Source organism: Tachyglossus aculeatus, chromosome X1 (assembly GCF_015852505.1).
Source record: "Tachyglossus aculeatus isolate mTacAcu1 chromosome X1, mTacAcu1.pri, whole genome shotgun sequence".
Lineage (NCBI taxonomy): Eukaryota > Metazoa > Chordata > Mammalia > Monotremata > Tachyglossidae > Tachyglossus > Tachyglossus aculeatus.
The window spans coordinates 95580543-95604570 of NC_052101.1; the positions used below are offsets into that span (position 1 = coordinate 95580543).

At 45.2% G+C, this 24028-nt stretch overlaps 1 protein-coding gene across 1 annotated transcript in view; it reads right to left on the reverse strand.

The window, feature by feature from the left end:
- The window catches only part of PRKAR2A (protein kinase cAMP-dependent type II regulatory subunit alpha), a 163607-nt gene that overhangs the window by 59695 nt on the left and 79884 nt on the right, over positions 1–24028 (reverse strand).

Genomic DNA, 24028 nt, shown 5'->3' on the forward strand with positions numbered 1-24028 from the left:
GTGGACACTTCCCATTTCACAGCATGTCAAACATGTGCAGGCTTTAACTGCAACAAAAATATTTGGGTTAATAGGGTTGTCTACACCTTGGGGGGGGGGGGGGGAGTGCAGAGTGAATCAAAACGTAAATTTAGGAAAAAGTTTAAAAGGACTAGGGTCCACACTATCCATCAATGGTATTTATCGATCAATCAATGGAATACATAAGAAAGTACAGAATAAAGAGACATAATCCCTATCCTCACAGAGTTCACAATCTAATTAGACTGTAAGCTCCTTGTGGGCAGGGAATGCATCTATCAACTCTGCTATACTGTATTCGCCCATGCGCTTAGTACAGTCCTCTGCAAACAGTATGCACTCAATAAATACGACTGATTGGATACAATTAATTGATTGGACAAGTTGTACCTGTTCGGCAGACAGTAAAATTCATGGGCAAGGTAAGAAAAAGGGGGTTCAGAAATAGGCTGGGAGGCAGCATGGCCTAGTGGAAAAAGGATAGGCCTGGGTGGCAGAGGACCTGGGTTCTAATTCCAGCTCTGCCATTTACCTGCTGTGTCACCTTGGGCAAGTCAACTGACTTCTCTGTGCCTCAATTCCCTCATCTGCAAAATGGGGGTTCTATTTTCCTTCCTATTTCGACTGTGAGCCCCATGTGGGACCTGATGATCTTGTATCTACCCCAGCACTTAGTACAGTACTATTACTATTATTATTTTATTATTAAAGAGCTGGGGAAAGACTGTAATATTTCAGCTTGTCTTAACCCAGGGATAAGGTGCTAGCTGCAACTCATCTTTACCAACAAAATACGTATCTTGAATTTAAAATGAAATTTGTTCCTTTTCCTTGACTTGTCAGAATTCTCCAATACAGCTTAAAGGAGGTCAGAGATCTAGGATTTGATTTTCCTTCCATATTGAATGGAGGGAAACCTACATGACACGGGGTGGTTAGCAGCTCTGGGTTGGCAACTGTTAGGAATTACACAGAGTTAAGGTGCTTTTTTCCAAATGAATACAGCTGTACTTGGAAAAAAAATGGCTATTACACCAAAATTTTTTTTCCCAAAAAATTACAAGGTCCAATTAGTAGTGCTGCTATGTCCCGCCCAATCAGTGCTCTTAATTGGTTCCATGAAAGGACAGTGTTAGGCGAAAGAGTACTAAATAAAGTATACGTTACTTCCTATGGGAAACTAAAGAGCTCAAGAGCCAAAAAATTGACCCAAACAATACAAATCTGTTTAAAAAAGCAGTGATTTAAAAAAAAAAAACACACCACCACCACAATACAGGCATGCCCCTGGTTCTGAACAACCACAATACATAAAATCCGGAGCTACATCATTCAGAAACCGTTGACCTAGCCCAGGATCCCAAAATCCCACCCAATATTACGGCCAATTCAATTTCCCTCTCTGCTTTTTCCACCCCTCCCCAAACATAAACTTGAAGTCCAGCTTTTCTGCTTTATCTGAGAGCTGCATGGAATTACAGCAAAACAGAAAAAGCTGGCTAGGCCTACTTTAATCTTGATTCTGTGCATCTACAAAGCGGCGTTCTCCCCGCTGCGGGAGGAGGAGATTGTCATGGCTGTCACTAAGACTAGAGTCTTAGCTCCAGCAGCAGCTAACATTTGGGGATTAAAAAGTCTTGCATCCATTTTTCAAGAAAACAGATGAACTTTTAAAAATGATTGAAGAGCACCCTGATAGGCGTTCAAAGGTGTGCAAAGATGTCCAGCCTACTACAAGGTGCTTTATGAAGCAAATAAGGCTGTCATTCAACCAAAGTTACTGTAGTGAAAAATTTGTCTAAAGTTGAAAACCCACAATCAGCAGAATCTACTTCTACTTCTGTAGCCTTTTGCAAAGACAAAAAAAATCATATTACAAGCCTTTTTTTAATATTGTGCTGGTATGTTTTGGATTATTATTAATGCTACTAATAATAATTGTGGTATGTGTTAAGCACTTACTAGGTGCCAATAATAACTGTGATATTTGTTAAGTGCTTACTATGTGCCAAGCACTGTACTAAGCACTTGGGGTAAATAAAAGATATTCAGGTCAGACAAGGACCCTGTCCCACACTGGGCTCATGGTCAAAGTTCCTAATTTTACAGATGAGGAAGCTGAAGCACAGAGAAGTGAAATGACTTGCCCAAGATCACACAGTAGAGCCGGGGTCAGAACCCAGATCCTCTGACTCGCACGCCTCTGCTCTTTCCGCTCGGCCACGCGACTCGTTTTAATGGAAAATAAATAATAGTTTAGCAGAGTTTCATTTCATCGAATATTAACTTGCAAAGGAATTTCATATTTTTCCAGAGGTAAATGGAGCCCAATTTATAACACGCAACTCTATTGGACAGCGGACTCCACAATACAGCCATTTGGGCTACATCCTTTTTTAAGGGACATATTACTACTGGATTATGGCATATGCCTGCAGCTACATGATCAAATAGTAATGGAAATAGGCAATAATAATGCCAGATTTTAAACTGGATTTTGCAAGGGGACATATATAAATACAGAACACCTAGTTCTATAACGTGGGGCTTGTGTTTTTGCAGCTAAAGACTTGTAGTATATACCCCACGGTGTCCAAGGCTGCAGGCACATGCATACGCATATAACCATTCTTCTGACACCAGGCTGATGATGGGCTTGTTATAGGAAGAACGTCCCCTAATTCTGCTGTTGTGTTTTTGCAGAACTGAGCGTACTTAATTTTCAAAGTGTTGTTTTTCACATTCTATTCAGCAAAAAGACACCTTGTGCTAACACACTAGAAACCTGATAAACCTGATGCTAAATCAAGGTCCTTATCCAATGCTAAACTGAAACGGGTTTTTAGTCACTCGATTCAACTCACTCAAGATAAAATGATCCAGAGAGAGAGGAAAGGAAATGGTAAAGCCAAGGCAACTTTGCAGCATGTGGGAAGTAATACTGGCATTAGATTTCAGTAGTGCTGATCCAAAAGAGCACTAAGAGTGCTTTAACAGGAATGCCTGTGCAGTGATCTCAAACATCTGAATGTCAGTTATCCGAACCAGTTATTCAAACTGAGGCCGGTTTAGAAAACTGGATACAAAAGTTTAGTTAACAGGACAAAATGGATGAGTGCCGACTTGAGAAAAGTCCAACTCGATTTGGTTCCATTCTCCAACCTACCTAGTCCCAGTGAGTTCGGAGAGTCAGAATTCAACAGTACCATCTTCTTAAACACATAGTGAAAGGAAAGGAGACAATGAAAGGAAGCAGTGGTGGAGGAGAGGAGTAGCTGAGGCAGTGGCAGCAGAATCAATCAATCGTATTTATTGAGCGCTTACTGTGTGCAGAGCACTGTACTAAGCGCTTGGGAAGTACAAGTTGGCAACATAAGCAGAAGCCAAGATGGAGGCAACCAGAAGACAAGCAGAAAAGAGACCCTCAGGGAGTAGCCATGGCTGTGCCTCCATTAGCTTCGTATGCATTTGATTAAATCGGCACTCATAATAATAATAATAATAATAATGGTATTTGTTAAGCGCTTACTATGTGCAAAGCACGGTTCTAAGCGCTGGGGGGATCCAAGGTGATCAGGTTGTCCCACGTGGGGCTCACAGTCTTCGTCCCCATTTTACAGATGAGGGAACTGAGGCCCAGAGAAGTGAAGTGACTTGCCCAAAGTCACACAGCTGACAATCAGTCAAAAAACATATTTGGGGATTTTACAACTTGGAGTGGATTTCACCGTCCAGATTACTCGTTCTCCCTCCTAGTTTACGCTGTGGGCAACTATGCGGGCCAGGGACTGTTTTCAACCTAATTAACTTGGATCTACCCCAGTGCTCAGAACAGTGGTTGACACACAGTAAGCTCTTAACAATCAATCAATCAATCGTATTTATTGAGCGCTTACTGTGTGCAGAGCACTGTACTAAGCGCTTGGGAAGTACAAACTGGCAACATACAGAGACAGTCCCTACCCAACAGTGGGCTCACAGTCTAGAAGGGGGAGACAGAGAACAAAACCAAACATACTAACAAAATAAAAATACCATTAAAAGAAGGACAGGTCATTCCACAGAAGTTAATTGAGTGACAGGTGGCTGGAAAAATAATCACCTGAAATTAGGCAATTTTGATGGGGGTGAAAAGGAGAGAGAGAGAGATATTAGAAGCTGGCACAGACATGCAAAGTTTTCCAACTCAATGGAGTGTCTTTGGGACAAACCCCTAGGAACTGTATGCTGATGGCTGTTTCTAGGAGGGGATACATATACAAGACGACAAACAGATGATTTGAACCTGCACAGCATCTACTATGAGGTCTAGAATTCATTCAATTGACCTGTGTCGAGGCAATGCACATCGCGTTACTGGACAGAACATGTGAGGAAAACGAATAACAAGGAACCCAAGCAGCTGGTATATGGAAAACTGAAGTGGCGCGCACAAACACACACACAAAAGAACTAATGATTAAAGACAGAGTAAATGCACCACCTCCAACAAATGCATTACAGCAGCAGACTCCCAAGAGACTACAGAGGCAGACAGATCGGCCTGGGTGGGCGACAATCTGTAGAGGGGGTTGCCCTCGCGGGGCAGAGGCTTCAGGAAAATCAAGATATCAAGAAGCAGATTACCAAAGTCAAGAGATGCGGTGGCAAACACGTCGGCACCGCAAGGGACCATCTATGTGGGTATGGACTGTAAGCTTGTTATCGGCAGGGAATGGGTCTACCAACCCTGTTGTATTGTGCTTTCCCAAGCACTGAGTACAATGCTTTGCACACAGTAAGCGCTCAATAAATACCACTGAGTGACACAGGATGGCAAGGATTAGTCAGGCGTTGGTCTTTTCTGTCACGCCCATCGGCGTGGTCAGGTTGGCATGTGATAACCCCCTCTCCATCCCCCCATCTTACCTCCTTCCCTTCCCCACAGCACCTGTATATATGTATATATGTTTGTACATATTTTTTACTCTATTTATTTATTTATTTTATTTGTACATATCTATTCTATTTATTTCATTTTGTTAGTATGTTTGGTTTTGTTCTCTGTCTCCCCCTTTTAGACTGTGAGCCCACTGTTGGGTAGGGACTGTCTCTATATGTTGCCAATTTGTACTTCCCAAGCGCTTAGTACAGTGCTCTGCACATAGTAAGCGCTCAATAAATACGATTGATGATGATGATGATGATAAACAGCTACGTCTATGCCGCGTGGCCTAGTGGAAAGAGCCTGGGCCCGGGAGTTGGAAGACCACGGTCTCAATCCTGGCTCTGCTTGCTGTGTGACCCTGCGCAAGTCACTTCACTTCTCTGTGCCTCAGTTTCCTCAAATGTAAAGTGGGGATTACAACTTACTCCCTCGTACTTAGCCAGTGAGCCCCAAGTGGGACAGGGACTGTATCCAACCTGATTAACCTGTACCTACCCCAGCGCTTAGAACAGTGCTTGACACACAGTAAGCGCTTAACAAATACGACAGTGAAAGCCCACTATCCTCAAGCCCTGCCTCTATTTTGCAGAGAGGGAGGAGAGGAGGAAGAGGGCCCAATTCCTACAACAGTACTAACCCCTTCCGGGGCATGTTTTTTGGTGAACCACCAATCTGGAGTTTTACATGGTCTGAGGCTGAAATATAAAGTTGTTGGGATGCCGGGTCCCGGCTGACATTATGGCAAGAAGTTGAGATTGCCATTTCACTGCTACTTCTTGCACGCTGGCATCCTTTATCATCATCATCATCAATCGTATTTATTGAGCGCTTACTGTGTGCACAGCACTGTACTAAGCGCTTGGGAAGTACAAATTGGCAACATATAGAGACAGTCCCTACGCAACAGTGGGCTCACAGTCTAAAAGGGAGAGACAGAGAACAAAACCAAACATACTAACAAAATAAAATAAATAGAATAGATATGTACAAGTAAAATCAATCAATCCATCAGTGGTATTCACTGAGCACTACCCGTGTGCAGAGCACTGCACTAAGGGCTTGGGAGAGCACAACAGACTCGATAAGCACGTTCCCTTTCCACAAGGAGCTTACAGTCTTAAAAGTCGTTTTTACTTAACTGCTGACTAGTCTAGTCTAGTCTGCTCATCTACGGTCTAGTGAAAATGAGAGACAAGAATCCTTCCCCCTCAGTCCCCAACACTTGAACGAGCCCTTGTGTCCTGATTCAGATCCTCTGCCCCACGTTAGGGAGGTCGAGGGCCTAAAAGGAGAATGAGAAAATATCTGGTTCGGCTCCGGTTTTGAAGAAGTGGCTGCTACAATTGAGACCAGTCAAGGAGAGTGAGCCTGAGTGGGAAGTGAGAAAATTCAAAGCCTTAGAGGACTTAATTCGCCCCTGGGTCTAAAATGTAAAGTTAGCTTTGATATGGCACGTCAGTCTTTAAAATTATAAATGTCTGTGACTTGGAGAACATGCTGACTTAAAGTGGAAGGGGGTGGGGAGGGCGGGAAGTAGGGGGAAAAAGGAACAGTGCAAGGGGAGAGGAAAAAAGAGTCTGACGTGCAGTATACGTTGACAGGCAGCCCTGGGGGACAGCAAAATAGGTTCAATCATTTTGCTGTGGCACAACATGTTATCTACTTGTGTTATGTCTGAAAAATCAGTGATTTTCCAATCTTTTATATGGTCAGTGAGAAAATGAAACTCTCCACATAGCGACTTCGTATCTAACTCTGGAGTTAATAATAATAATGACAATAATGGTATTTGTTAAGCGCTTACTCTGTGCCGAGCACTGTTCTAAGCGCTGGGTTACATACAAGGTTATCAGATTGTCCCACGTAGGGTTCACAGTCTTAATCCCCATTTTACAGACGAGGGAACCGAGGCCCTGAGAATTTAAGTGACTTGCCCTAGGTCACACAGCCGATAAGTGGAGGAGCTGGGATTAGAACCCACGACCTCTGACTCCCCATGCCCGGGGGCTTGAGTTGGTAACCTACGACTCCTACCTGGCTCTTTGTGGAGCCAAAGGGGGCTCGGTGGGCCCCAACCCTGCTCCGAGGAAGTCGCCCGCCTGGGACTAGAGCCAGAAGGTGGTCAGGCTGTCTAGGGGCCCCAGCGCATGTGGCGGCACTTGCTCCTCCTGCCTCGGCTGAGGGAGCGCTCAATGGGTGGGCAACGCCACCTCCTCACCGCCCTGCCGGCCCCCTCGGTCCATTCCCTCAATGGTATTTATTGAGCGCTTACTGTGTGCAGAGCACTGTACTAAGCACTTGGGAAGTACAAGTTGGCAACAGATACAGTCCCTACCCAACAGTGGGCTCACAGTCTAGAAGGGGGAGACAGAGAACAAAACAAAACATATTACCAAATAAAATAAATAGAATAAATATGTACAAATAAAATAAATAGAGTAATAACTATTAAGAGCTTACTATGAGCCAAGCACTACGGTGGATACGAGCAGATCAGGTTGGACACAGGCTGTCATTCATTCAATCATATGTATTGAGTGCTTACTGTGTGCAGAGCACTGGACTAAGCGCTTGGGAAGTACAAGTCGGCAACATACAGAGACGGTCCCTACCCGACAACGGGCTCACAGTCTAGAAGGGGGAGACAGACAACAAAACAAAACATGTAGACGGGTGTCATAATCGTCCCATGTGGGGCTCACCGTCTCAACCCCCACTTTACAAGATGAGGCAACTGAGGCAGAGAAGTGACTTGCATAAGGTCACACAGCAGACAAGAGGGACCTTAACCTAGGCTCCTTCCACTAGGTCACGCAGACTGTTTAACCTATGAGCTCCTTGTGGGCAGGGGACACTTCTATCAACTCGACTGTATCGTTCCATCCCAGACACCTAGTCCTAGTTACCCGGTAAACACTCCAGTTCCATCAGCCAAGATGCTTCCAGAAGAGAGCCTGTCGCTTGTTTACGGGGCGGAGGCGCCTCCCTGCAACCGCCCTCACATGCCACATTTCGGTGTACTCTCAGGGAGTGGCAAGTGCTGCAGAAGGACCAGGAGTGGGGAATGGGGCTTTGGAACTGGGGGAGCTGGTAAATCCCCGTTGCTACGTTTCTCAGCGTCCACTCACAGCCCCGCTTTCCCTTCCAGCCCCAGCGATCCGCCCTTTCCTCTCCATCCAAACCGCTACCCTGCTCGTTCAAGCTCTCATCCTATCCCGTCTGGACTACTGCATCAGCCTTCTCTCTGATCTCCCATCCTCGTGTCTCTCCCCACTTCAATCCATACTTCATGCTGCTGCCCGGATTGTCTTTGTCCAGAAACGCTCTGGGCATGTTACTCCCCTCCTCAAAAATCTCCAGTGGCTACCAATCAATCTGCGCATCAGGCAGAAACTCCTCACCCTGGGCTTCAAGGCTGTCCATCACCTCGCCCCCTCCTACCTCACCTCCCTCCTCTCCTTCTACAGCCCACCCCACACCCTCCGCTCCTCTGCCGCTAATCTCCTCACCGTGCCTCTTTCTCACCTGTCCCGCCGTTGACCCCCCGGCCCACGTCATCCCCCAGGCCTGGAATGCCCTCCCTCTGCCCATCCGCCAAGCTAGCTCTCTTCCTCCCTTCAAGGCCCTACTGAGAGCTCACCTCCTCCAGGAGGCCTTCCCAGACTGAGCCCCTTCCTTCCTCTCCCCCTCGTCCCCCTCTCCATCCCCTCATCTTACCTCCTTCCCTTCCCCACAGCACCTGTATATATGCATATATGTTTGTACATATTTATTACACTATTTATTTATTTATTTTACTTGTACATATCTATTCTATTTATTTTATTTTGTTAGTATGTTTGGTTTTGTTCTCTGTCTCCCCCTTCTAGACTGTGAGCCCACTGTTGGGTAGGGACTGTCTCTATATGTTGCCAACTTGTACTTCCCAAGCGCTTAGTACAGTGCTCTGCACATAGTAAGCGCTCAATAAATACGATTGATTGATTGATTGGGCACGCCAAGGACAGGCCGTGGCAAAGGGACGGACGGGGCAACCTGACACAGCTGAGCGCCGCTGGCAGCAATGGCTGGTACAAAGCTGCTATGGCTTTGGGGCAAATTGTGGCATGATTTTCTTTGGCTCTTCTGCACAAAAAGGTTGCCAACCCCTGATATAATTGAACGCTTATTACGGCCACATTCCTAAGCAGTAGCGATCTTGGGAGATAAAGGAAACCAGTCACTATTTGGGAGAACTCCCATTTCCTTAAAACAGTCTTTAAAGTACTTTTTCTTCCCAAAATATAATATCCAAAACTTAGACACTCTTAAAGGGAAGTTCAGCAAAACATCACTGTTCAAACCATGTGACATCTTTGCCAACCCCGTGTTCGCAAACAAAAGGGTATGGAATGCCATTTTAGGTGTTTTTTTGATATGCAGAGTCACATGCATAAAGGTAGAAGATATCACTAGACAGTGAGTAAAAGGATGGTGGGTGGCAAACCTCAATCCTGTTTCAGTTTTTCGTAGAAAAAGAGAAAGGCAGCAGAAGAGCAGTGTGGTCTAGTGGAAAGAGCACAGGCCTGGGAGACAGAGGACCTAATTTCTAATCCCAGCTATGCCACTTGTCTGCTATGGCAACTTGGGTGGGTCGCTTAACTTCTCTGTGCCTCAGTTTCCTCATCCGTAAATTGGGGGTTCAATACCTGTTCTCCCTCCTTAAACTGTGAGTCCCATGTGGGACAGGGACTATGTCTGACGTGAATAACTTGCACCCTCCCTAGCACTTAGTACAGTGCTTGACACACGGTAAGCACTTAAATACCACAATTATTATCTTTGTCAGTCACCATCGTCATCATCAATGGTATTTATTGAGCGCTTTCTGTTACAGAGCACTATACTAAGCACTTGGGGGAGTACAATATAACAGGGTTGGAAGACACGTTCTCTGCCCACAACGAGCTCTACTGGCTACAAAGCACTGTAACAGGTGCCTGGGAGACATGCAAAAAAAGCAGAAGACATGATCGATCACATTAATTGAGCACTGACTGATTCCTGCCCTCAAAGAGTTTACAATCTAATAGGAGAAACAGTCACAAATTGAAGCTCACATTTACGTAACCATCACCAATGCAAGTCGGTGAATGACTCCCAGTGAAGATGGGTTTCAGGGCTTTGAAGAGGGAAGGGACTTGATTTAGCCACTCTGGGTGCGTAGCGTGAAATGAGTCGCGGTGGGGGTGGAAGAGGGTTTCCCTCAGGGAGGCAGGAGCAGAATTGCCAGCTGGTTAGGAGGGTTGTTTTGGAGGAGTGAAGAGCAAACTCTGAGGTGTTGCACGACAAGAGAGGGGATATGTTCCAAAAGGATAGGTGTAAGAGACTCATGAGGCTAATAAGGATGCTGGAACAGGAGTTCCATCAGGAGGTACGCATACCAAGGCAGTAATTATTGGGGTGGGGGGGGCATAAGGGAGGGCAGGACTTGAAGCAGAAGGATTGTAGGAGGTAACTCAGAGGGAACAGAGAAATTAAGTGGCTCCCCCAAAGTCACACTCAGCATCTGGTGCAATCAACAGACAGTTAAACCAAACCAAGATAGCCTCAGATGATCACAAAAAGGCTGGGTTAACTGAACAAAATGGGCAGAAGCTTCCCAAGAATAATATCCAAATGTGTATGGGAAAATCAGGCTGATTACCTGAACTAGTCCTGGCCCTAATTTTGACTAACTGAGGTACATCTAGAACTGCATTAACTTTTGCAGTCTACGAAGGTATCGTTCGGATCTACGAAGGTATCACACTCAGCATCTGGTGCAATAGACTCTGATTACCTGAACTAGTCCTGGCCCTAATTTTGACTAACTGAGGTACATCTAGAACTGCATTAACTTTTGCAGTCTACGAAGGTATCATTCGGATCTACGAAGGTATCACACTCAGCATCTGGTGCAATCAACAGTCAGTTAAGCCAAACCAAGATAGCCTCAGATGATCACAAAAAGGCTGGGTTAACTGAACAAAATTGGCAGAAGCTTCCCAAGAATAATATCCAAATGTGTATGGGGAAATCAGACTCTGATTACCTGAACTAGTCCTGGCCCTAATTTTGACTAACTGAGGTACATCTAGAACTGCATTAACTTTTGCAGTCTACGAAGGTATCGTTCGGATCTACGAAGGTATCACACTCAGCATCTGGTGCAATAGACTCTGATTACCTGAACTAGTCCTGGCCCTAATTTTGACTCACTGGGGTACATCTAGAACTGCATTAACTTCTTCAGTCTATGAAGGTATCATTCGGATCTACGAAGGTATCACACTCAGCATCTGGTGCAATAGACTCTGATTACCTGAACTAGTCCTGGCCCTAATTTTGACTCACTGGGGTACATCTAGACCTGCATTAACTTTTGCAGTCTACGAAGGTATCGTTCGTATCTACGAAGGTATCACACTCAGCATCTGGTGCAATCAACAGTCAATTAAACCAAACCAAGATAGCCTCAGATGATCACAAAAAGGCTGGGTTACCTGAACAAAATTGGCAAAAGCTTCCCAAGAATAATATCCAAATGTGTATGGGGAAATCTGATTACCTGAACTAGTCCTGGCCCTAATTTTGACTCACGGGGTACATCTAGAAATGCATTAAGTTTTTCAGTCTACGAAGGTATCGTTCAGTACATTACTGTTGGGGTGCAGAGGGGAACTTTACCACTAGCTAGTAATTTAAGGCCTTGAGGAAAGGCAGGGCTCATTAAGCCCCCAGAATGAACTAAAATAACTTCCTTTTTACAAAAGTTATTATTCTTGCAGGATCAATCAACGGTATTTACTGAGCACTTACTACGTGCAGGGCACTGTACTAAGCACACGGGAGAATACAACACGACAGAACTAGTGGACACGTTCCCTGCCCATAACGTGCTTACAGCTCCTCCTTTCTTGGCTAAAAATGAAAAGAGCACCACAGGCAATGTCACAAATACTGAATGACCAATCTTTCTTTTACCTCTCTTGTAGAGGGATGTTGAAAAAGGAGCTTCCTCAATTTCTGAGAGTAAAGCCAGTAAAATGTGTTTCCTCCCTATCATCGTGCTAGGTTTTTCTCCTCTTCTACAAATGCCAGGGAGTTGAAGTCCCAAATACGGATGACATTGCAGTATTTTTATAAATACAATATATATTTTATATACGACCCTGAAAAGCACAATGCCAATTATTCTATCAGTATTTGGGATTTGGTACAATTCTTTTTTTTTTTTAAAAAAGAAGACACAACTATTCAAAAAAGCACCTTAATGTGAAGAAGGTAAACTCAATTATTTAAGTGAGTTAAGGATAGTTTCAGCCATGAAGTATTTCCTGTTTATTACAGATTTAAGTCAAACTGTTATTTTAAAGATATTAAAAAAAAGAACAACGTGGTCTAGTGGAAAGAACACATGCCTGGGAGTCAGAGGATCTGGGTTCTAAACCCAGCTCCATCACTAGTCTGCTGTGTGACCTTGGACAACTCATCAACTTCTCTGTGCCTCAGTTACCTCTTCTGTAAAATGGAGAGGTAGACTGTGAGACCTATGTAGGAGAGAGACCGTATCTACCCCAGTGAAAACAGTGTGTGGTCATGGCAAGCGCTTAACACCTTAAAAAAAAAAATCAATCATTTTTCATTTATACAGTCCTTGTCCTCTCAGAGATAAGCGTTCTACAAATAGTCAAATAAATAATTCCACGCAGCTACCTAACAGAGAAAGCTTAAGAGTTCCAGAACGGCAGGATGATAAAGTGAATTATAAAATTGACGTTGGGCAAGCCACTTAACTTCTCTGTGCCTCAGTTACCTCATCTGTAGGATGGGGATGAAAACTGTGAGCCCCCCATGGGCAACCTGATCACCTTGTAACCTCCCCAGTGCTTGGAACAGTGCTTTGCACATAGTAAGCGCTTAATAAATGCCATTATTATTATTATTATTTGCCCTTTCCATTAGGCCACGTTGCTTGTATGCTCTGTAGCTTGCACAGATTGTCCATTTCCTTCCAGCTACAGACCTCTCCTCAGCTACTTTTTCCCGGTCGACAGGAGCTGATTTTCTGACTCTCACCAGGGAGACCTTGGAGGTGGAAGTATACTCCCTCCCTCCCCAATTTAAACTCCCAGCGGCTAGAATTTGGGGCACAGTGCTAGGTCTTTCTGTTTGGTTAGAAAACTTTTCTGTATTTATTTTATTTTGTTAATATGTTTGGTTTTGTTCTCTGTCTCCCCCTTTTAGACTGTGAGCCCACTGTTGGGTAAGGCCTGTCTCTATATGTTGTCAACTTGGACTTCCCAAGTGCTTAGTACAGTGCTCTGCACACAGTAAGCGCTCAATAAATACGATTGATTGATTGATTGATAAAACTCAGTGAGGAGAAATGGGTGAAACGGAATCGAACTTTTTTAAGTCCCCAGAAACACACAGGTAAGTTCAGAAGTGCTTTGAGGGAGCTTTCTTCTCAAGTTATTTAGACAGTGCCTCTTTATTTAAATGGAGGCAGCGTTGCCACAGATCCAGGGCCCGGTCCAGCCGGGCCCAGCCCAAGATTGGCCTCTTCCAATAACAACGACAGGGCCGTCAGTGCCAGGGAATAACCTTGTACGTGCTACGGGGTCCTCCTTGCTGGTTCAGGACCCGGCATTCCCCTCTGGACTGGAAGCTCCTTGTGGGCAGGAAACGAGGCCAACGTCTCTGGGCACTGCACTCTCCCAAGTGCTTAGCACAGTGTTCTGCACACAGGAAGCACTTGGTAAATATCACTGATTGGCTCCATGACAATGCAGCCTTTCGCTTCCTCTTCTCCCATTCATTCGATCAGATTTATTGAGCGCTTACTGTGTGTGGAGCGCTGTACTAAGCGCTTGGGAAGTACAAGTTGGCAACATATAAGGACGGTCCCTACCCAACAGCGGGCTCACAGTCTAGAAGGGGGAGACAGACAACAAAACAACACATATTAACAAAATAAAATAAATAGAATAAATATGTACAAGTAAAATCAATAGAGTAATAAATATGTTAAATATGTACAAACATATATACAGATATATATATATATATATATATATATGCCCCAGCCACCCAACCTCACCTCATATTTGAAATGGGGCTTCTCCGAGCCCAGCCAGTTTTGGCTCTGTGCTGACAGGACCCAGCCCCGGGGACTCGGGTCCCTTGGGTTTTCCCGAGGCTGCGGAGAAATCCAGCCTGCCTTGAAATCCAGCACAATATTAAAATTGGTATCAGAGAGGGCTATTTAGCCACATTTCTCCAGCAGCTGCCCCTAGCCCTAAGTGAAGAGATCATTTCAAAGACAGATACAAGAAAAATGAAAATTAAAACTGCACATGCATCTTTAATTTCTGCGCCCAACTGCAATGCTTCTTGCTGCAAGTAAACAGTCTAGTTTGTGTATGTTTCTACGCATACTGCACAGACTTTCATGAATATGAATCGAAGACCACTTCCTTTAATTCTTCTGGAAATTGAGCCAGAGAAACATAATTTTCACTCCAGCAATTTCCCTTTTTATTTAACATAATTAGTCAACTTATGTGCTTCCTAAAACAGTCCTTATTTAAATGGGAACCATTAAAAGTGCGTATATGTGTATGTGTGGTGGTGGGGGGGGTTTCATTACCTACACATAAATAGCTGTGAGACATCAAAAAGTGGGAATGTGCTTAAAATGGAATAAGCATTTGAAAATTACCCACATTCATATGCTTCTCTCCATTAGATTGTCGTGTGCTGCCTGCCAATGTTTCCTAAAGCAGATTGATATGTCTGAGGATTTCGGAAAACCCTGTAAGCACAGCACGATGGGACAAGCTCTCCGGAGTTATCCTAGAGTAAACAGTTGTAAATACCACCCGTGTCAAAGGCTACAGAAGTATTAAATGCAACTATGAAGACAAAAGCCAAGTCTGAATCCAATCTACAGAATCTGCCACTAAAAATGGAGGAGTTCCTGGTGGAAAAACATCCATTAAAGAGTAAATGAAGAACTGATACCATTCCAAGTCTGTAGCGGGCTGTTCTGTTGAATGTCTCTAAGCCATCGGTTAGAGGCGGAATTTTTCTTGCCAAAATGTGACATGCTGCCTACACAAAGACTTCCCATCAGCGTGTTCGGAGCCATTAACAGGCAATTTGCAGACAAAGTTTCACATCTAGGAGTTTCTGCTGCAGTTTCACAAGCCAAAGAATAGCTACTTTTTAAACCACTTTGGGAAAATTGTACTTGCTAATCATGCAAGCTTTAATTTATTTGATTTGTAGAGGTATCAAATAGAGCCATAGGGCGCCATCTCACTATCGGCTTCAACTAAAAATCATGAAGTCGAGCCGAATAGAGGGGTGGATGAGGTGGGAACGTAAACCGCTTTGAAAAAGACGAGCCGAAATGTCCTGGAGCGTCGGAGAACGCTCAGATTAAAGTTTAATTATTGAGCCATCATCTCACGGATAAAATCCCCCGAGAAGAAACGCACCCCTTAGAGCAAATGCCGGAGAAAGAAGTTTGCATTTTTTAAATATGGGAAATCACATTCTCCTCCTGATCCCACCACCCCCTTCCAGTTCCCCCATCAGAAAGGAAGACAGATCCCTGGGGACTCCCTAGGCAATAACTTGGCACAGAACGCTATCTCGTCGCACACTGCTTGGAAAGTCTTAGAAAATGTCCGCTGTTTGTGACGTCTATAACAGCACAGAAGAGCTGAAGACAGTAGGCTGGAGAGACGGGCAAGAGCAGTTCGGATAAACCTTGTCTGCTATATGACCTTGGGCAAATCGCTTAACTTCTCTGTGCCTCAGTTACCTCTCATCTGTAAAATGGGGATTAAAAACGTGAGCCCCACGAGGGACAAGCTGATTACCCTGCATCTACCGCAGCGCTTAGAACAGTGTTTGGCACATAGTAAGCGCTTAACAAATACCATAATTATGATGATGATGATGATGATGATTGGGAATACCGGGACGGCAGGGAAAGCCTGAAGGTTCTTCCCAGACACCTGGACTAGCCAGGCCTGAGTTCTCATCGGTGGCGTTTGCTCATCCCAAAATAAAAGGATCTGGGAAGTGGCAACTCTGTTGCTTATTTCCTAGGTCTTCGGTTGTCATTTCGGGAAAACCTCAAGGTCCTTCACTTCAAAGGGCTCAAATGGGGTCCAGACACATATACATCCCGACCTTGTGAGGTCACTGACCACTTACTACTTGCTAAGCGCTGGGACGGGTACAAGATAATCAAATTGGACAGAGTCTCTGGGCCACACAGGCTCACAATCACAGAGGCATATAGGGAGAGTAAGTAACCCATCCTCATTTTGCAGGTGAGGAAATAATCAAATTGGACAGAAAGAGGTTAAGTGAGTTGCCCACGGACACCCACGGTATGCTAGTGGCACAGCTCGGAGTCGAACCAAGTCTCCTGACTTTCAAGCCTGTGCTCCTTCCACTGGGCCAGACTGCCTCCCTTTGAACTTCATTTGTCTTCGGCAATGAAGAAGCCTCCCGAATAAATTTAATCTGTAAGCAGAACTCCTCATCTTCCCAGCCAAACCCTGTCCTCCCCAACTCTCCCAGCACTGTAGACAACACCTCAGCTCATCCCTCTCATTCAACCGGCATATTGAACCTGGCACCCAATCCTGTTGGCTCTACCTTCATGCCACCGCTAAAATCCGCCCTTTCGTCTACACATCCAAACTGCTACTATATGCTCATCCAAGCACTTGGCCGGCCTTCACTTTAAAATTTTTATTCGCTTATTTATATGTCTGTCCCCCCTCTAGACTGTAAGGTCATTGTGGGCAGGAAATGTGTCTGCTATATTGTACTCTCCCAAGCGTTTAGTACAGTGGTATGCACACAGTAAGCCCTCAATATGACCGACTGCATCAGCCTCCTGGTTTCATAAATGACACTGTTAGACTGTGAGCCCACTGTTGGGTAGGGACTGTCTTTATATGTTGCCAATTTGTACTTCCCAAGCGCTTAGTACAGTGCTCTGCACATAGTAAGCGCTCAATAAATACGATTGATGATAAATACGATTGATGATGACAGACCGCCATTCTCCCCACCTTCAAAACCTTATTGAGAATCACATCTCCTCCAAGAGGCCTTCCCCGACTGAGCCTTCATTTCCCCTATTCTGTGTCACCTCTGGACTTTGGCTCTGTACTCTTTCAGCACTTGATAATCACCTCACCCTCAGCACCACGGCACGTACAGATCCAAAATTTATTTGGACATCTGCCTCCCCCTGTAGACTGTAAGCCCCTCATGGGCAGGGAACAGGTCTACCAGTGCTGCTGTACTGTACCCTCCTAAGTGCTTAGTACAGGGCTCCGCACGCAGTAAGTGCTCACTGCTTGATTGAACGCAACCTGCTTAAAATAATTTGAAGGACAGACCCAGTTTAAGTCAGAGGCACTAAAACGTTTGCAAATGAGATTTATTTGTGGTGGAATTTGGAGGTAAAAAAAAACCCCAAAAAACTCAGTACTCAAACAATATGTACTAGGAAGAATTTTCCAAGGAGTCTCTCCACAGGAGGTCATGGGCAATTTATAGCAGCTGTTATTTCCCTGCAACTACAAAAGGAGAAGAGGCACTGCATAAATTTTAAATCCCTTGAATCCAAGGAGACAGGGAAAGGCTCAAGTACACATTTAACTACTTGAAGCTAAAGGATGACATTCAGTCAATCAATCGAGTGCTTACTGTGAGCTGTGCACTGTACTAAGCGCTTGGGGGAGTACAATAGAATATAATAGAGCTGATAGACACATTCCCTGCCCACAATGAGTTTGAAACCATGTCAGGGGGGCGGTGGGAAAAGAACAGCCCAGAGAAGCCCCCACGTTGTCGGCCCCACGCCCCATCCCGTTGGCTTCCCACGGTCATGTCTCAAGAAGCATCATTCCATAGGTGACCATTTATTTGTCATCTCTCTTCTCAATCTGTCCTCTATATCCGAATGGGAGTACTGATTCCAACCCAGAGATAATCCTTAGGTTGAAATCTCTCTAGCATCTGTTACATGACCCAACATTTGCTATTACCTAGAACAGGGACACAGTTGTATCTTAAAATCATTAAGAGTAGAGAAGAAAAGATGGGTCGTTTTCAGAAATATCTGAACCTCAGCTTCTTCAGCTGTAAAATGGGGGTCAGATCCCCGCTCTCCCCTACTTCTTAGACTGAGAACCCCTTCTGGGATGGGGACTTGGCACGTAGCATCATTTAATCCCATAATTTTTATTATATCCATTATAGCAATTTTAAACAATAAATGAAAAATCTTACATTGTTAAATGTTGGGGGGAAAGAGATAAATTAAGAATCTCTTTAGCCAATTAACCATTTTAGAGAATCAGCTATCACTTCTTTGCAAAGATTCAGAAGCAGGACTACAGAAATCTGCTGGTCTCAATCAATCAGTGGTATTTATTGAGCACTGTAACTAAGCACTTGGGAGAGTACAATACAACTGAGTGGGTAGACACAATCCCAGCCCTCAAGGAGCTTCCAGTCAAAGAGGAGCTTACAATTTTCCAGTTACCAGAGACTGGAGAATAAAAACAAGTCTAAACTGCTTCTAACTTGGGGGTGGGGGAAGGATCACAGAATGATCGGTTTTACTAATCATTATCTGACCTTTCTGCCAAAGAAAAAGTTATTCCATTTTGGAGGAGAAACATTTCTTTCTCCACCTCAGATTCCCAACATGATCCATAATAATACTAATAATGATAATGGCCTGTGTTAAACGCTTACTGTGTACAAGGCACTGTTCTAAGCGCTGGGGAGGATACAAGGTGATCAGATTGTCCCACGTGTCACTCACAGTCTTCATCCCCATTTTACAGATGAGGGAACTGAGACACAGAAGAGTGAAGTGACTTGCCCAAAGTCACACAGCTGACAATTGGTGGAGCCGGGATTTGAACCCATGACTTCTGACTCCCAAGCCCGGGCTCTTTCCATTGAGCCACGCTTCAGGTTGGTGGTTGCTAGTCAAGAGAGACACAAATGCTCTCAAAACGATACACTGAATGTAATTTGGTTCAAGAAGCTCTTGTCGGCACAGATCTGCAAGTCATTAAACTTTTTATTTTCAAAAATGTGTTTTTCTTGAAACTACACTTCTCCAAATCAATTTGAAATTCAACTGCAAATGTGATGAATGCACTGAAGATCGGCAACATTTCTCCCCCTTGAGTATTTTATTTATTTTGAAAGGCTGCTCTTACACAAGCTGGTTAAGTCGCTTTGCGTTTCTCCTCCAGAGTTTCTGTAACTAAAGAGTAATTGTTTCTGGAATGACAAGTTACAGTGCAACTTGACTACTACTGACCCAGAAATGTTTCGCTACTGGGGCTCTAACAGACCCACCTGATGATTTGGTTCGAATGACGTCAATGAGCCGGAATGGTAAACATCGCTTCCTGCAAGCGACGACTGCTCATTTGGGAGATCTCGAGAGGGAGAAATCGCCATTGTCAGCTCCCTAACGTTTGACCCTTGGGGTGTGCTGAGGGTGAAGGCTTCCTTGGAGTTGAACGGACTTTTTTTTTTATAACTATCATTATTATGGTATTTGTTAAGCACTTACTACATGTCAAGAACTGTTCTAAGCGCTGAGATAGATACAATTTAATCGGGTTGGATACAGTCCCTGTCCCATATGGGGCTCACAGTCTAAGTGGGGAGTAGGATTTGATCCCCAATTTATAGTTGAGGAAACTGAGGCACAGGTAAGTTAAGTGACTTACCCAAGGTCACACAGCAGACAAGTGGCAGAGCCAGGATTAGAACCCAGGTCCTCTGACTCCCAAGTCCATGATCTTTCCATTAGGCCATGCTGATGATGATGGTGGTGGTGAGGATGATTTCCCCTTCCCCTCTTCAAGACAAAGAGGGAGAAATGGAGGGAACACACTCCGTGAGCTGAGCCCTGGGGATGCTTAAGGAAGATCCCCTTGAGCAACCGCAGAAGGTGGATGTCAGGGTGTACACCCCTCATCCTCCCCTCCGCAGGGAAGGGAATGGGGAAGGAGGGAGAAAGAAAGGGAGCACTGCTGTAGACTCCCCCAAATAAGAACTACGGGACTCGAAATCAAACCCTGGTGGGGTTCACCCTCCCACCTGGGGATTAGAACCAAAACCAGGGTTACCTGCAAGAGTCTGTGTCAGTAATTTTCCACTTCCTCCTCTCCCTTGGGTGCCCTGCCCTCTCAAAGCTCTGTCCCAAGTTCACCCCCACCTGCTCAAAATGAAAAAGCCGGCACCCCTGCTCGAGGCGGCGCCTCAAACAAATGTGTCCTCTTTGAGGCTTCTTGGGGTAGAATCAAGAACCCAACCTGAATTACTGTGTCCTCTGACCGACATTCACAGTTCTGTTTTTGATGATCTGACAAGTCAGTTGGACTAAGATGGCTGTTGGACCTCACTATGGAATGGAGACAAGTCGAACGGATTCAGACAACCCCGTGAATCTAACCAGTAGCCAAATCGGGGAAATCTAACTTGGGAAATCTTTAAACTTTGTTTGAAATCATCTGCCGATGCCTAATACAAATCTACTTTAGCCCTCGGAATGACTGATTCATGAAACATCCAAGTGAATAGAAACTAAAACAAAGGTAGAGAGAGAACACTATAAAGCTACTGTTAGATAAAATTGCAGGAAATTTAAAATGCTTCCCCCCCCCCCCATAAAAAAAGTTTAGACTTCTCTCATCCAAAGAACAAAAACACTAATGCCGTGCCATTAAAACAAACTGTGTTGATAATATGTACCCTACGTAGTATTCTGTCAATTGAGTGTTTCTAATGCAGTTCTATCCATTCTGAGGCATGCATTCATGACAACAGGCTACCCTGTCCCTATTATCTAGGGGCGGTCCAGCTGGTTTTTGAAAATGTTTGATCTTATACGAACAAGGGGAGGAGAAAGAGTGATAGAGGAAGAAAGGAAAAGGGAAAGGGTGCAAAGAGGGAGTGGAGTGGAAGAGAGATAGAGGAAGAGAAAAGTAGACGGACAGAAGAGACAGGGAGACAGACTCAGGGAGAGGAACACGGGAAAATGGTACAATGTCTTTTGGCTGGAAGACAACATCACTGACAGTGAGATTGTCTCCCGAGGGTGAGGGTCCCTGAGAGAGATGCTCTTACACATTTGGATACTGTGCCCTTGAAAATCTAGTAGGGCAACTTTTCTGGCTCCTTGCCTTAAGGAGGGAGCATTGCTCAGGCACCAAGAGTGCTATCACATGGCACTGTTGCCTCTCCCTCAACAAGTAGCCATGCTGGAGTTGCCTGGGTTGCCTAAGACTTGCTGCCTAGGGTTGGGACGGGCACTTGTGACAATGGGGTGCGCTTAGCCCCCCTCAAGATCTCCCTCAGTCGCTCAGGGCCCAGCAGCACATGCTGCAGGAGGACTGGAGGGGATGGGGGGATGGGGGGGCAGGAGTGTGATCTGTGCTGCTCGTGGAACAGAATCTCTCTGCAATCTCATCAGCGGGAGTCCTGTGCCCTTATCCATTTCATATGCCACTGTTGAGTATGACACTGTTCATGGAGTATGCTAGCCATGAGACAGTGGAAGCCCCCCCTTTTCTGGGCCAAGCCAGCCGAGGGGCTTGGAGGGTGAAGCAAAACCCATCATGAAGGAGAGGGATGGTTTATTCTGTTTACTGCCCTGCTGTTGCCTGGGTTTGAAGAGGGGCCCTTCCCCTAGAAGCAGAATGGCTTAGCTGATAAAGCACGGTTCTGGGAGTCAGAAGGACCTGGGTTCTAATCCCAGCTCCGCCACATGTCTGCTGTGTGACCTTGGGCAAGTCACTTAACTTCTCTGGGCCTTAGTTCCCGTCATCTCCAAAATGGGATAGCAGTGTGAGTCCAAGGACCACGTCCAACCTCATTAACTTGTATCGACCCCAATGCTTAGAACAGTGCTTGATGCATAGTGAGCATTTAAATATCATTATTATTATTACTGTTAAACCGATCACTGATCCCACCTTCTCCTCCCTGGTGAGAGCCCAACGACACTGTTGGAGAAAAAGGGAGTCAGAGGAAGAAGAGATGATAAGGGTCAGGAAAAGAGGGGAGGAGAGAGACTGATAGAAATTAAGAAGGGAGATGACAGCATTAAGAGTGGACGAAAGAGTGGGATAGAGATAGACCACAAAGGAGGACACTGGAGGGATGGAGGGAGACAGGGAAATGATCTAAGAGGACCTGGGTTCTAATCTCGCCTCTGCCATTTGCCTGCTGTGTTATCATCATCATCAATCGTATTTATTGAGCGCTTACTATGTGCAGAGCACTGTACTAAGTGCTTGGGAAGTACAAATTGGCAACATATAGAGACAGTCCCTACCCAACAGTGGGCTCACAGTCTAAAAGGGGAAGACAGAGAACAAAACCAAACATACTAACAAAATAAAATAAATGTGTTGACCTTGGGGAAGTCGCTTCAACTTCTCTGTGCTTCAGTTTCCTCATCGGTAACTGTGAGCCCACCACTGGGTAGGGACCGTCTCTATATGTTGCCAACTTGTACTTCCCAAGCGCTTAGTACAGTGCTCTGCACACAGTAAGCGCTCAATAAATACGATTGCGTGAAATACCCATTCTCCCTCCCTCTTAGACTGTTAACCCCATGAGGGACAGGGACTGTGTCTAACTCAATTGTGTTGGCCCAGTGCTTGGAACATAGTAAGTGCTTAGCAAATACTACAATGATTATTATTAGAATGTTTCACTGGGGTGCCAACACTACGAAGAAGGGCAAACATGGGGCAGGGCACTGGGGGGGGGGGGGCGGGGGAGGAAAAGGAGGGGAGATAGAAAAGAAGGGAGGGAGGGAGGAGAGTGAAAGCAAAGGAGAGGGGGACGGGAGAGGAAAGGAAAAAAACTATCCACTTACTGTGGTACCAACTCCAACATCACTGGATGAACAGCAACATCACAGGACAGACCGGCTGAGCACAGGCCCTTGCCCCCTGCCACTCGGGCAGTCACAAAAGACAGAGGCCCTAGTCGAAAAGCGGCAAGGCAGACATGCAGGTCGTGGAATTTACACAGTATCCCCAGTGGCTCTGAAGCCCTAATGTCCACCCAACTCTAAGGTGTCCGGAGGCCTGGGAATGAAGTAGGCGTACGTAAAGCTTATTCCCACCGGGCCCTGGTGGGGAAGGGAGCCTCTGGCCTGCCCCTGGAGCCCAGTGAGGATGAGAGGAGCCCGGGGTTTAGGCTGGGGGCCATGGCCAGCTGGCTGGGGGGCGGGGAAGGGGGAGGAGGGCGGGGAGAACTGAAACTGATAACTTAGTTTCTGAAAGCCAACCCCTTTCAGGTTCCGTTCATTCAATCATATTTATCATCATCAATCGTATTTATTGAGCGCTTACTGTGTGCAGAGCACTGTACTAAGCGCTTGGGAAGTACAAATTGGCAACATATAGAGACAGTCCCTACCCAACAGTGGGCTCACAGTCTAAAAGGGGGAGACAAAACCAAACATACTAACAAAATAAAATAAATAGAATAGATATGTACAAGTAAAATAGAGTAATAAATATGTACAAACATATATACATATATACAGGTGCTGTGGGGAAGTGAAGGAGGTAAGATGGGGGGGATGGAGAGGGGGATGAGGGGGAGCATTTATCGAGCACTTACTGTGTGCAAAGCAATGTACTAAGCACTTGGAAGAGTACAATATAACAAGCAGACATAGACCCTGCCCACAACGAGCTCACAGTCTAGAGTTCCAAGGAGGCGGTTCCAAAAAACCCGTGGGGACAAGGCTATTTGCTTTACCCCTTCGGAGTCAATCTCATGGAGCTGATGCCTTAGTTTCTCATCTAGTTCCCCTAAAGCATGGAGAACTATTCACTCTTGCAAAGCCCCACTTTAAAAAAAGGCCACCAAAACTCGTGCCACAGTACTTGACCCTGCATAAGAGGGCACATTTGGTTCTGCCAACGCAATGATGGCTCTATTCAAAACAGGTTTACACTG